Source organism: Crocodylus porosus, unplaced genomic scaffold (genome assembly GCF_001723895.1).
Source record: "Crocodylus porosus isolate Cpor-Errol unplaced genomic scaffold, CroPor_comp1, whole genome shotgun sequence".
In the NCBI taxonomy this organism is placed as follows: Eukaryota; Metazoa; Chordata; order Crocodylia; family Crocodylidae; genus Crocodylus; species Crocodylus porosus.
This window is the reverse complement of record NW_017728886.1, coordinates 37,299,801-37,310,193: the sequence shown is the minus strand read 5'-3', so window position 1 is coordinate 37,310,193 and position 10,393 is coordinate 37,299,801.

Sequence of the window (10,393 nt, the reverse complement as noted above, 5' to 3'; positions counted from 1 at the left end):
GGCGGCGCCGCCGGGAGCCGTTGGCGGTCGCTGCGTTAGGCCGGGCGCGGCCGTCGCCCAGGCTCCGCGGGGTGCTCGCCCCTCCTGCCACCGCCAGTGGGCCCTTCCCCGCCGAGCTGGGGAACACCCTTTTTCTGAGGACTGGGAGAAGAATATTGCAGAGGTGGAGGCAGAGGAGGGAGGGAAGAGGGAGCAGCATGGAGCTGCTAGTTGGGCTTTCCCTGGTCAGAGGTGAGGGCAGGAGGCAAGGTAGAACGGAGCCCCCTTGCCTTGTGGGCCCCACCCAGGTACCCTGGCTGGGGTACTAGGGGGAGCCAGGCCAAGCCTATGAGGAGGGTGGGGCTCCCTTCCCCCCCTCCACCCAGGTCTCTTGACAGCAACAGCAGTAGCTGCTGTGGACGGAGCTGGAGGTGGGGAAAAGGGGTGGAATGGAGCCCCCTTGCTTTGCAAGCGTAACTCAACTCCCCCTAGTACCCCAGCTGGGGGGGGATGCTCTACCCCACTGCCTCCCTTCCAGCTCTAGCCAAGCAAAGCCAAAGTTGGCAGGTGGGTGGTTCACCAGCCTCCTTGGAGGCTGCTGGAGTGCCTGCACCTGCTGGCTGTGGCCAGTGCAGACAGGCTCTAACCAGTGTAGGTCAGGGAGCAGGGGCTCTAACTCATGGCACTTGGTATAAAGCACCATAAGTTAGAACGCAGCCCCTGAACATCTGTGGGTACCCTAAGTGGGTTGGCACTCCATCCCTGCTGTATGTAGTTCTTTCCAGTGTGCCTTCTGAAAACATGCATGGGGCACATTCACCCCATGGCAACCTGGAGATTGATACTACTGCAACCAGGTAGAACTGCCCTGTGCACCTCTGTTTCCAGAAGACACCCTGCAGGATCAGACCAGGACAGGCTGCAACAAGAGCCCATGCTCTTGCCATAGCCACTTTCTGATCTAGCTTTAGAGAGGGTGCATGGCACAGTGCCACCTCTCCATGACAGCAGTGGCAGTAGGATGAATATAATAGAACTTAATTATCTAATCAATAATGTGTTGATTAATAATAGAATTGAGCCCTTGGTATTTTGTAGCACCCTTGGTCTCTACTGTAATTCACTCACTGAAGGGGCAGAGTTAAGGTTGTAATCTCAAAACAGCTCTGAATATCTGGACTCTTATTACATTCTTACCCTTAAAGCCAAACTAACAGGTTTTTTTGTATTTAATATTTAGAAAGGAGTATTCATAAACCCGAGACACCCACTGTGTGCACACTGGAACATGAGAAGCCCATATCTATACTTGGGATAAGATTTCACTGGCTTCTAGATGAACCCTTCCTCCCCTCGACCCCTGTGAAATCCTGAATGGTTTTTCTTCTGAAGATTCTTACATTCTAAAAGAGCCTTTTATGAAATTAAAGTGCCTGGAAAAGCTACTCCTAAAAATTGGACATTCATCAGCTCATTATAATGACTACTAAAGATGGCTATCATTGCAAGTAGCATGAATGGAAAGAAGAGGTCTTTTCTTGTTTTTAAAAGAATCTGTAACCACAGGAAAGATGTAAATCCAAATGCCTGGTTCAAAACAGATTAGATGGTCTATTGCTCTGTAAATTTCACTGTTAGCACACCACTGACTACATAAACTTTAACTACACTGAAGGCATTAACTTAAATTCACATGAAAAGAAAAATCAATATACACAGTCACCGCAATTCTTGTACAAGAGCAGGTGTCAAATCTCTTCCCTAATGGAAACACAGATTAGTCCAGGTTCTGCATTGAATGGGGTTATCAAGTGAGAAAGAGGAGAAATATAAAAAACAAATGCACTTCATTCTCTTACAGAATTCTTCCCACCCCATGACTACATTCTAGATGTTTTCTTAAGAATATGTTAAAATAAATTTTCCCCTTTTCTGCAAAGCTAAATGGGACATTACAAAAATACCCCCTGAGGAGACAGCATATTTAACTTTTAAATTATCGTTTTTTTCTGGTCAAGCCAGAAATAAATAAAAAGGAATTTTTAAAAATAAGCACTTAATCATCTAAAAGGCAGTTCATCTGAGTGACTCTAAGTACCACTTACAGTACAAATGTTTATAAAGGAAAAGAAAGATTTGATGAAGAAAGCATTCAGAATGAAGGCATGCTGAAAATCCCACCTAGTACATTTGAGTTTCCATATTACAGCAGTGCTGCTTTTTAAGAGCTGTGTGATAAAAATTATTTTTGATACCCTGGATCTTTATAACTTTCTATATTATTTCTAGCATTTAGTGTCTTGTCCTTACCTTGCACTACTAGCTTGTGTGGAGGGATTATGAAAGTTTCTCTTCTGGTGTTCCTATTTGAATGAGACATAAATATAGCAATAATTTAGAAGATTTCTCAGATGAACAAGTATTTATAGTGGTAAGGACCAAAAGTGCAATTAAAAATGTCCCAGTGTTTTAGGACAACAAGTTCTAATTCCAAAAGTGACTTAGAGCCTGGGCAGACAACACATTGACATTGGTGTAATTCATATCTGTTTTGTGCACAGAGGTACTTCTCATTAGGATCCAGAGTAGACAGTTGCACTGCTATTCTGGGGGTAGTTTTCTCTCAGTAGGTAGCTGGGAGTATTTCATAGCTTATTTGTATTATGCAAATGAACCCTATTACATACATGGGATTTGTATTATGCAAATTACTCCCCCAAATGATGCCTCCACCAGCATAACACATTTGTTTACTTTCCCCCCTGACTTTTCCTAGAGCAATTTGAGTAAATGGTATTTGAATAAATGGAGTAAATTGTAAATTGGCATAGGGGTTTATGTTGTGTGTCTGAACCTTGTGTATACCAGCATAAAGAAAGGTTACATAGATATAACCATGTCATCTGTCCAAGCTCTTAGACTTCAAAAGTACTTAGAGGTTTTGAAAAGTTTATACTAAATTCCAATATAATATAAATTTAGCCCTTTATGAATGAGCTGTGCTACATAATAACATTATTTAATTTTTTATCATATAGAATCATATAATTGTATTGGAAGAGACCTTAAGGAGTCATGTAGCCTAACCCCCTGCTCAAGGTGGTATCATCCCTTACTAAACCATCCCAGAGAGATGAAGTTAGCAGTGTTAGTCTGATGTCAGATAGAAGGCAGAGTAGATTTGCACCTTATAGACTAACCAAAGTAGATATATCAATGCATCTATCATAAGCTTTTGTGGGCTGAAGCTCACTTCAAACTTCAGCCCATGAAAGCTTGTGATTATATATATCATCTAGTTAGATTAGTCTATAAGGTGCAATTCCTCCCTGCCTTCTACTGAACCATCTCAGTAAAGCTCCTAAAATGTCCAAGGATGTAAAGTCCACAGTGTCTCTGGGTAGCCCATTCCAATGCCTAACCACTCATATAGTGAAAGAGTTCTTCTTACTATCTAACCTAAATTTCCCTTGCTGCCATTTAACACTGCAGCTCCTTTTTCTTGTTCCTTGCAGCCACAAAAAACAGTCTATCTCCAGCCTCCATATAACTATGCTTCAAATATTTGAAGACTTATCAGATTCACCCTCCTCTCCAAACTAAAGCTATGTTTCCCAGGCTTTTAATCATTGTTTTCCACTTCCACCAGACAATTTATTCACATCTTCCTTGAAATGAGGGGTGCAAAACAGGTGAGGCCTCACCAGTGCCAAGTATAGTGGGAGATCTCTTCCTTTGATTTGCTAGGGACGCTTCTAGTAATACAGCCTCAGCTGGTGTTTGCCTTTTCTGTAATACGAGCACACTGTTGGTTCATATTCAGTCTATGGTCTGCTGTGACCCCTAGATCATTTTCTGCAGTACTGCATCCTAACCAGTCATTCCTCAGTCTGTATTTATGCATGCAATTGTTTGGTCCCAAGTGCAGGACCTTGCATTTTTCCCTTCTGAATTTAATCTGGTGGATTTTGAACCAAGGTCATTCTGGATCCCAGCCCTACCCTTGAATGTAACAAAACCCCCAGTTTTTATATATAGATACGCATTCCCTTCCCTTCCCCAATTATTTCTGGCTGTTCTTTCTCTCCCTGTCTATTTCCTATAGACAAGCATAAACGAGCTTAGACTTAGGATAAGCTTTAACATTTTTATTTTGGTACAAAGTTTTTGGATTTGGATATCCACTTTTTTATATCGTATTATTATTAAGTTTGTATTGATTCTTACTGTTGTATATTGTATTATTATCATTTTCATATTGATTTTTGTTTCATATGGATATTGTATGGTTTAGTCCTGTGTTTGTAAGTTAACCAAAGTCATGTCAAGTTTCCATTTTGTATGTCAAGTCTCCATCTTGTGTCCTCTGGTTGGAGAGGGCATCCCACTGGGTCTATCTTCACTGCCCCTTTTTATAGGGGCAGACCTTGTGTTACCCTAGTGACAGGAGACATGCCCAGGCAAGGGTCTGTCCCTGGCAACTGTAGGAGTCATGTATCCCTCTCATGTAAATTGGTTCCCAGATGAATGACAGTGATTGGGAATGAATGAAATACAATGGTAGCAGGCCTCTACTGAATGGCCTGTAATGACTGGGCCATCACCTTGCATTGATTCATCCAGGAACTATGGACCTCACCCAGGAACAGAGACAAAAACCCAGCGTTTGAAAGACAAAAGACCCTGCAGAACCAGCAACTCTACCATTGTACCCCACCATTACAGACACCCAAAGCTGCACATCCCTGCATGGAGCACATATGCTCGGTATGCCAGGGACAGACCCTTGCCTGGGCATGTTTTCTGTCACTAGGGTAACACAAGGTCTGCCCCTATAAAAAGGGGCAGTGAAGCTAGACCCAGTGGGATGACCTCTCCATCTGGACCAGCACCATGCTACACCACCCATCCACCCAGAGGCCCTGCCAGCAACCCCCCTTCTGGACAACACCTACTGGATAAGGCCCCCGTTCCAGCATAAATAGGTAACTATCACCTTCCACCCCCTCTTCAACCAAGGACTTTGACTCTGCTTCTCTTTCCTACCTGGACTCCAGCCCTTCCACTGATTCTCTTTCTCCTGGTGTGGGTGTGTGCACGTGTGGGTGTGTGTATGTGAGAGAGAACCAATAACTTCATGGGGCTGTGTAGTGTGTCTGTTTAATAAAACTGTTATTTGGATCCCTAAGTTGGGTTTTGCTTTACTATGGTTCAGCCCTGCTCCAATCTCTGCTCCTCGCCCCTCTGTCTCCTTTCTCCCTCTCCTGCTTCTGGCTCACTGCCACCTCCAACACCTGTGCTGAGCTCCTCTCTGCCTCCAACCCCTCTGTTTCTTTGCCACTGTCTTATCCTCTCTGCCTTTTCCTTTCCCCTGAGCAACCAGGTTTCTGCTTCAGTTTCTTTCCTGCCTATCTCCTCCTTGCCACCACTTATCTGTCCCCTCACCCCAAATATCTCAGCTGTCTACCTCAGTTTCCAGCCCCAGTCTACCTTTAGTAAACTCAAGCCTCAATTTCTCAGCCAGCTTCTCTGTAGTTCACTGGTTCTAATCCCGGTTCTGGCTACTTTCACTCCCTACACTTTAATTTTCTCTCTCACCTTAACCTTTCCCCAAGTATCCCAGGCACCCTCAAGCACACACATACACACTGTACCTCCAAGTTAGGAACTTACCTGTGTGTATGTGTAGGTGGGTTGTACGTGTGTGAACTGGCGATTGTGTGTGTGTGTGTGTATATCTCTATCATTGTATGCATGATATATGAATTAGTGATCTGGGTCCAACTTTTGGGGTGTATAGTGTATGTGTTTGAATTGGTGATAGGTATGCATGTGCCTAGGTTGGTTTGGATGTGTATGTGCCTGAGCTGGTAGTGTGTGTGTGTGTGTATGCACCTAATTGATTTGTGTGTTTGTATATGTGCAATTGTGTCACACCCTCCTGTCTAACAGCGCAATATTGAGATCCTGAGAGTTGGCCTGACCCCACAGGGCAACACGAGAATGTCTGAAACACCAGCCAATTTGGTGCCATGTGCGAATTTGCTAAGTGTGCACTCAGTCCCAATTGTCCATATCATAAATGAAGATGTTAAATGATGCCAGACCAAGGACAGACAACTCCAATAGGTATCTTCTCCCAGTTAGATGCTGGGCGATTGATAACTATTTGTTGAGGCTGATCTTCCAACCATCTGTGCGTCCACCTTTTATCTGGTCTGTAATTCCTTAGCTTACTGAGTGTCATGAGAGATGGTATCAAAAGACTTGCTAAATTCAAACTATATCACATCCACTGCTCTCCGCCCATCCACAATGCCTGCCATCTTATTGGAAATCTAGTTCTATTATGCAATTGATCTCAAAGCACTTTTCAAAAGTAAATATCAAAATCCCTATTTTCCAAATGGGGACACTGAGGAACACAGGAGGAAGTGATTTGTCAAAGGTTACCCAACAAGCCAATGGCAGAGCTGTTAACAGTTTATTAAAGAGTCCTTAATGGACTGGCCGACACCAACATCCTGAAAGATAGCCAGCACAGGTTTGTTGCGGGTAGGTCTTACTTAACCAATCTCATTTCCTTTTACGACCAGGTGACCTATCATCTGGACAAGGGAGAAGAGATTGATGCTGTATATCTTGACTTTAAAAAAGCCTTTGATCTGGTATCCCATGATCACCTCTTGGTGAAACTGGCCAATTGTGGCCTTGGGTCCACCACGATCCACTGGCTGGGAAGTTGGTGCCGTGGTCAGACCAAGAGGGTAGTAATTGAAGGAAGCCAATCATCATGGTGCCCTGTAACCAGTGAGGTCCCCCAAGGCTCTGTCCTTGGACCCATATTGTTCAACATCTTCATTAATGATGTGGACATTGGAGTCAGAAGCGGACTGGCCAAGTTTGCCGATGACACCAGACTTTGGGGTACAGCATCCACACCCGAAGACAGGAGGGCAATCCAGGCTGACCTTGACAGGCTCAGCAAATGGGTGGATGAGAACCTGATGATGTTTAACACCGAAAAATACAAGGTTCTCGACCTTGGGAGGAAAAACCTGCAGCATCCTTATAGGCTCGACCACAAAATGAACATGAACCTGCAATGCGATGCTGCAGCTAGTAAAGCGACCAAAACGCTGGTTTGCATCCATAGATACTTCTCAAGCAAATCCTGGGACATCATTCTCCCCTTGTACTTGGCCTTGGTGAGGCTGCAGCTGGAGTACTGCATCCAGTTTTGGGCCCCACAATTCAAAAAGGATGCGGAGAAGCTTGAGAGAGTCTAGAGGAGAGCCACATACATGATCAGAGGTGAGAAAAACAGACCTTACGATGACAGGCTGAGAGCCATGGGGCTCTTTAGCCTGGAAAAGTACAGGCTCAGGGGTGACCTGATGGCCACCTATAAGTTTATCAGGGGTAACCACCAGGATCTGGGGGAATGTTGGTTCACCAGAGCGCCCCAAGGGATGACGAGGTCAAATGGTTATAAACTCCTGCAAGACTGTTTCAGGCTGGACATAAGAATTTCTTCACTGTCTGAACCCCCAAGGTCTGGAATAGCCTGCCATCAGAGGTGGTTCAAGCACCTACAATGAACACCTTCAAGAGAAATTTGGATGCTTATCTTGCTGGGATCCTATGACCCCAGCTGACTTCCTGCCCTTCGGGCGAGGGGCTGCACTCAATGATCTTCCAAGGTCCCTTCCAGCCCTAATGACTATGAAATCTATGAATACAAAAGACAGGGAAGGGAGGGAAAGAAGTGGGGGAGGTGGGGCAGTTCTGGGAGAGGCAAATAATAAACCTACAGGGTCAAAGGGTCACAAAAGCTAATCTAGGTAATGAGAACCTGTAGTTCGTTTAGACCATATTTAACATAATCCAGTCTGTGGATGATTTTTTGTTTCAGAATTTCACATTCGAGTTCATTTTTAAAGATCTGCTTTCTAAGAACAGCTACACTGATGTCAACAATGGGATATCCGAGGAGACTCAGGTGTTCTGCCACAAGCTTGTGTATCTGACTGGACCCGAAGTCAGATCTGGGTTCATACATTCATATCACTCTCTCCATTTGATACACTGTTCCGTGCATGTCCTTTCACTGCATCCGATGAAGTGAACCCAGTCTCATGAAAGCTCATGATATACATCTCTTATTTAATTAGTATACTACATGCAAATCTACCCTGCTTTCTAAAGACAGCAGAAATATAGCCAAGAGAGAAGTCTGGGCAGAGAGGTAGGAAAGTTTTGGAATATGATGCAAGTGACCTTATGAGCCCATGATTGACAATCACTGCTTTAGGTCAATGAATCACATTTTTCAGTTGAATATCAGTATCTACAGGTGCAGACAGAAGTGACAATTTTCTCTCATTCTGTGACCAAACACAAGTGCATGACTGCAGATAGCTTAAAAAATGTCTGATTGAGTGGAAAGCTGAACCCTCCTTGCATGAGGTATCAGATAAAGACAGTTCAAAATGTAGCATCTTTTGTAACTTGTTTTTGTGCCCCAAGAACGAGCTCCCTCCACTGCCTTTTCCCTTCCCATTCTGCAAGCAGTGAGTGCTGGCAGAGAGCCCTGGCTGTTGCTATAGAAACCTGACTGTAGGTTTCCAGCCCCAGCTACATTCCCCTCCCCACCTTGAACCAACTGTGAACTTCTGTTTGGTCCGGGGTAACATTGTAACTCAGGATGCTTTGTAAAAATCCATTTGAGTTATAACTGGAAGATGCACTTCTGTCTGCTATTTGTTTGAAGACTGGGACACATTTTAAGGCAGAAATACCTTTATACTATTCAACGGAAGGGAAAAAATATTGTACGTAAGAACATTTCTTTGAATCAAATGCAGATTCTTAAAGGTATTTGCAGCACCTAAACTGATTTCAATAGGCACCTTAATTTGGGCCCACAATTGACGGAGATGGGCCCAGAATTTAGGTAGATCAGGTGAGGGAGGCTAGACATCCATAAGTCTGGATTCAGGCATCAGATGCAGACTGGTAAAGTTCATGGGCGACACTAAACTGTGGGGGAAGATGGTCACACTGGAAGACAGGATGGGGATACAGGCTGACCTGGACCCACTTGCAAGGTGGGCAGAACAAAACCTGATGGCATTCAATGTAGAGAAGTGCAGGGTGCTCCAACTCGGGAGGAAGGAACAGCAGCATACTCATAGGCTTGGCAGTGCTATGCTCGCTAACAACATGACCTAAAGAGACTTGGGGGGTCTTGACTGACCACAAGATGAATGTGAGGCGCCAATGTGATGCCATAGCCAGCAAAACCAACCAAACACTGGTATGCATCCACTGATGCATTTCAAGCAAAGCCAGGGATGTCATCCTCCCACTTTACTCTGCCTTAGTGAGGCTGCAACTGAAGTACTTGGTCCAGTTTTGGGCCCTCCACTTCAGGAGGAACGTGGATAAGCTTGCAAGAGTCCAAAGGAAAGCCACCTGTATGATCAAAGGCCAAGAGGGCAAGCATAATGAGGAGAGGCTGAGGGACTTGGGACTCTTCAGCCTGGAGAAGAAAAGGCTCAGGGGGAACTAGGTCGCAGCCTATAAGTATATAAAGGGGGTACATCAGGATCTGGGAGAACAGTTGTTCATCAGGGCTCCCCAAGAGATAACAAGGTCTAACAGCCACAAACTCCTAGAAGGCTGATTTAGATTGGACATAAGAAAAAACCTCTTTGCATATTTGATACTATTTGATTTTTTTTCATTCAACTTTTTTTCTTTCTTTTTTTTTTTTTAAAACAGGATGCAACCCAGTAACACTCCTTGACTGAGCCACAATTGTTATATATGAGGACTGTATGTTTAGGCTTCCTCTGGGAGTTTCAGAATGTGTTGCCACAAGATTTGACTCATTTCAATCTGGATATTGTAATCTACATCATCCCTGAGGAGTGCAGCTGTCTTAGTGGACTGAAATATTAAAAACCAAACTGTAAGACTATCTGGAGCTAGGTCAATTAACTGATTTGAAAATTAGAGTAAAAGCCTAAACTGACATTAGAAACTGACCTGGAGCCACAATAAGGGAGTCTAATGTGTCTTGATGTGAATCTATAGAACAGAGCACCAAACTGCATTTAAAGAGTCAGTCTGTGTCTCTTTACACTAATCAATAAACTATTTGGAAGCCTGGATGCTGGACTGAATCCTGCTTGCCCCACAAGTAAAACAGAAATTACTGGATGAAGTTCTTTGTCTTACATTATGCAGATAAGACCTGACTATTATAGGGGAACCTCTGGCATTAAATTCAATGAATCAGAACCTCCATTGGAGTTTTTGTCTCAGTAGTAAGAACTAAAGCAGCGATTCTCAACTGATGTACTGCAGTACTCTAGGTGATGTGCAATCCTTTTAAAGCTGCTACACT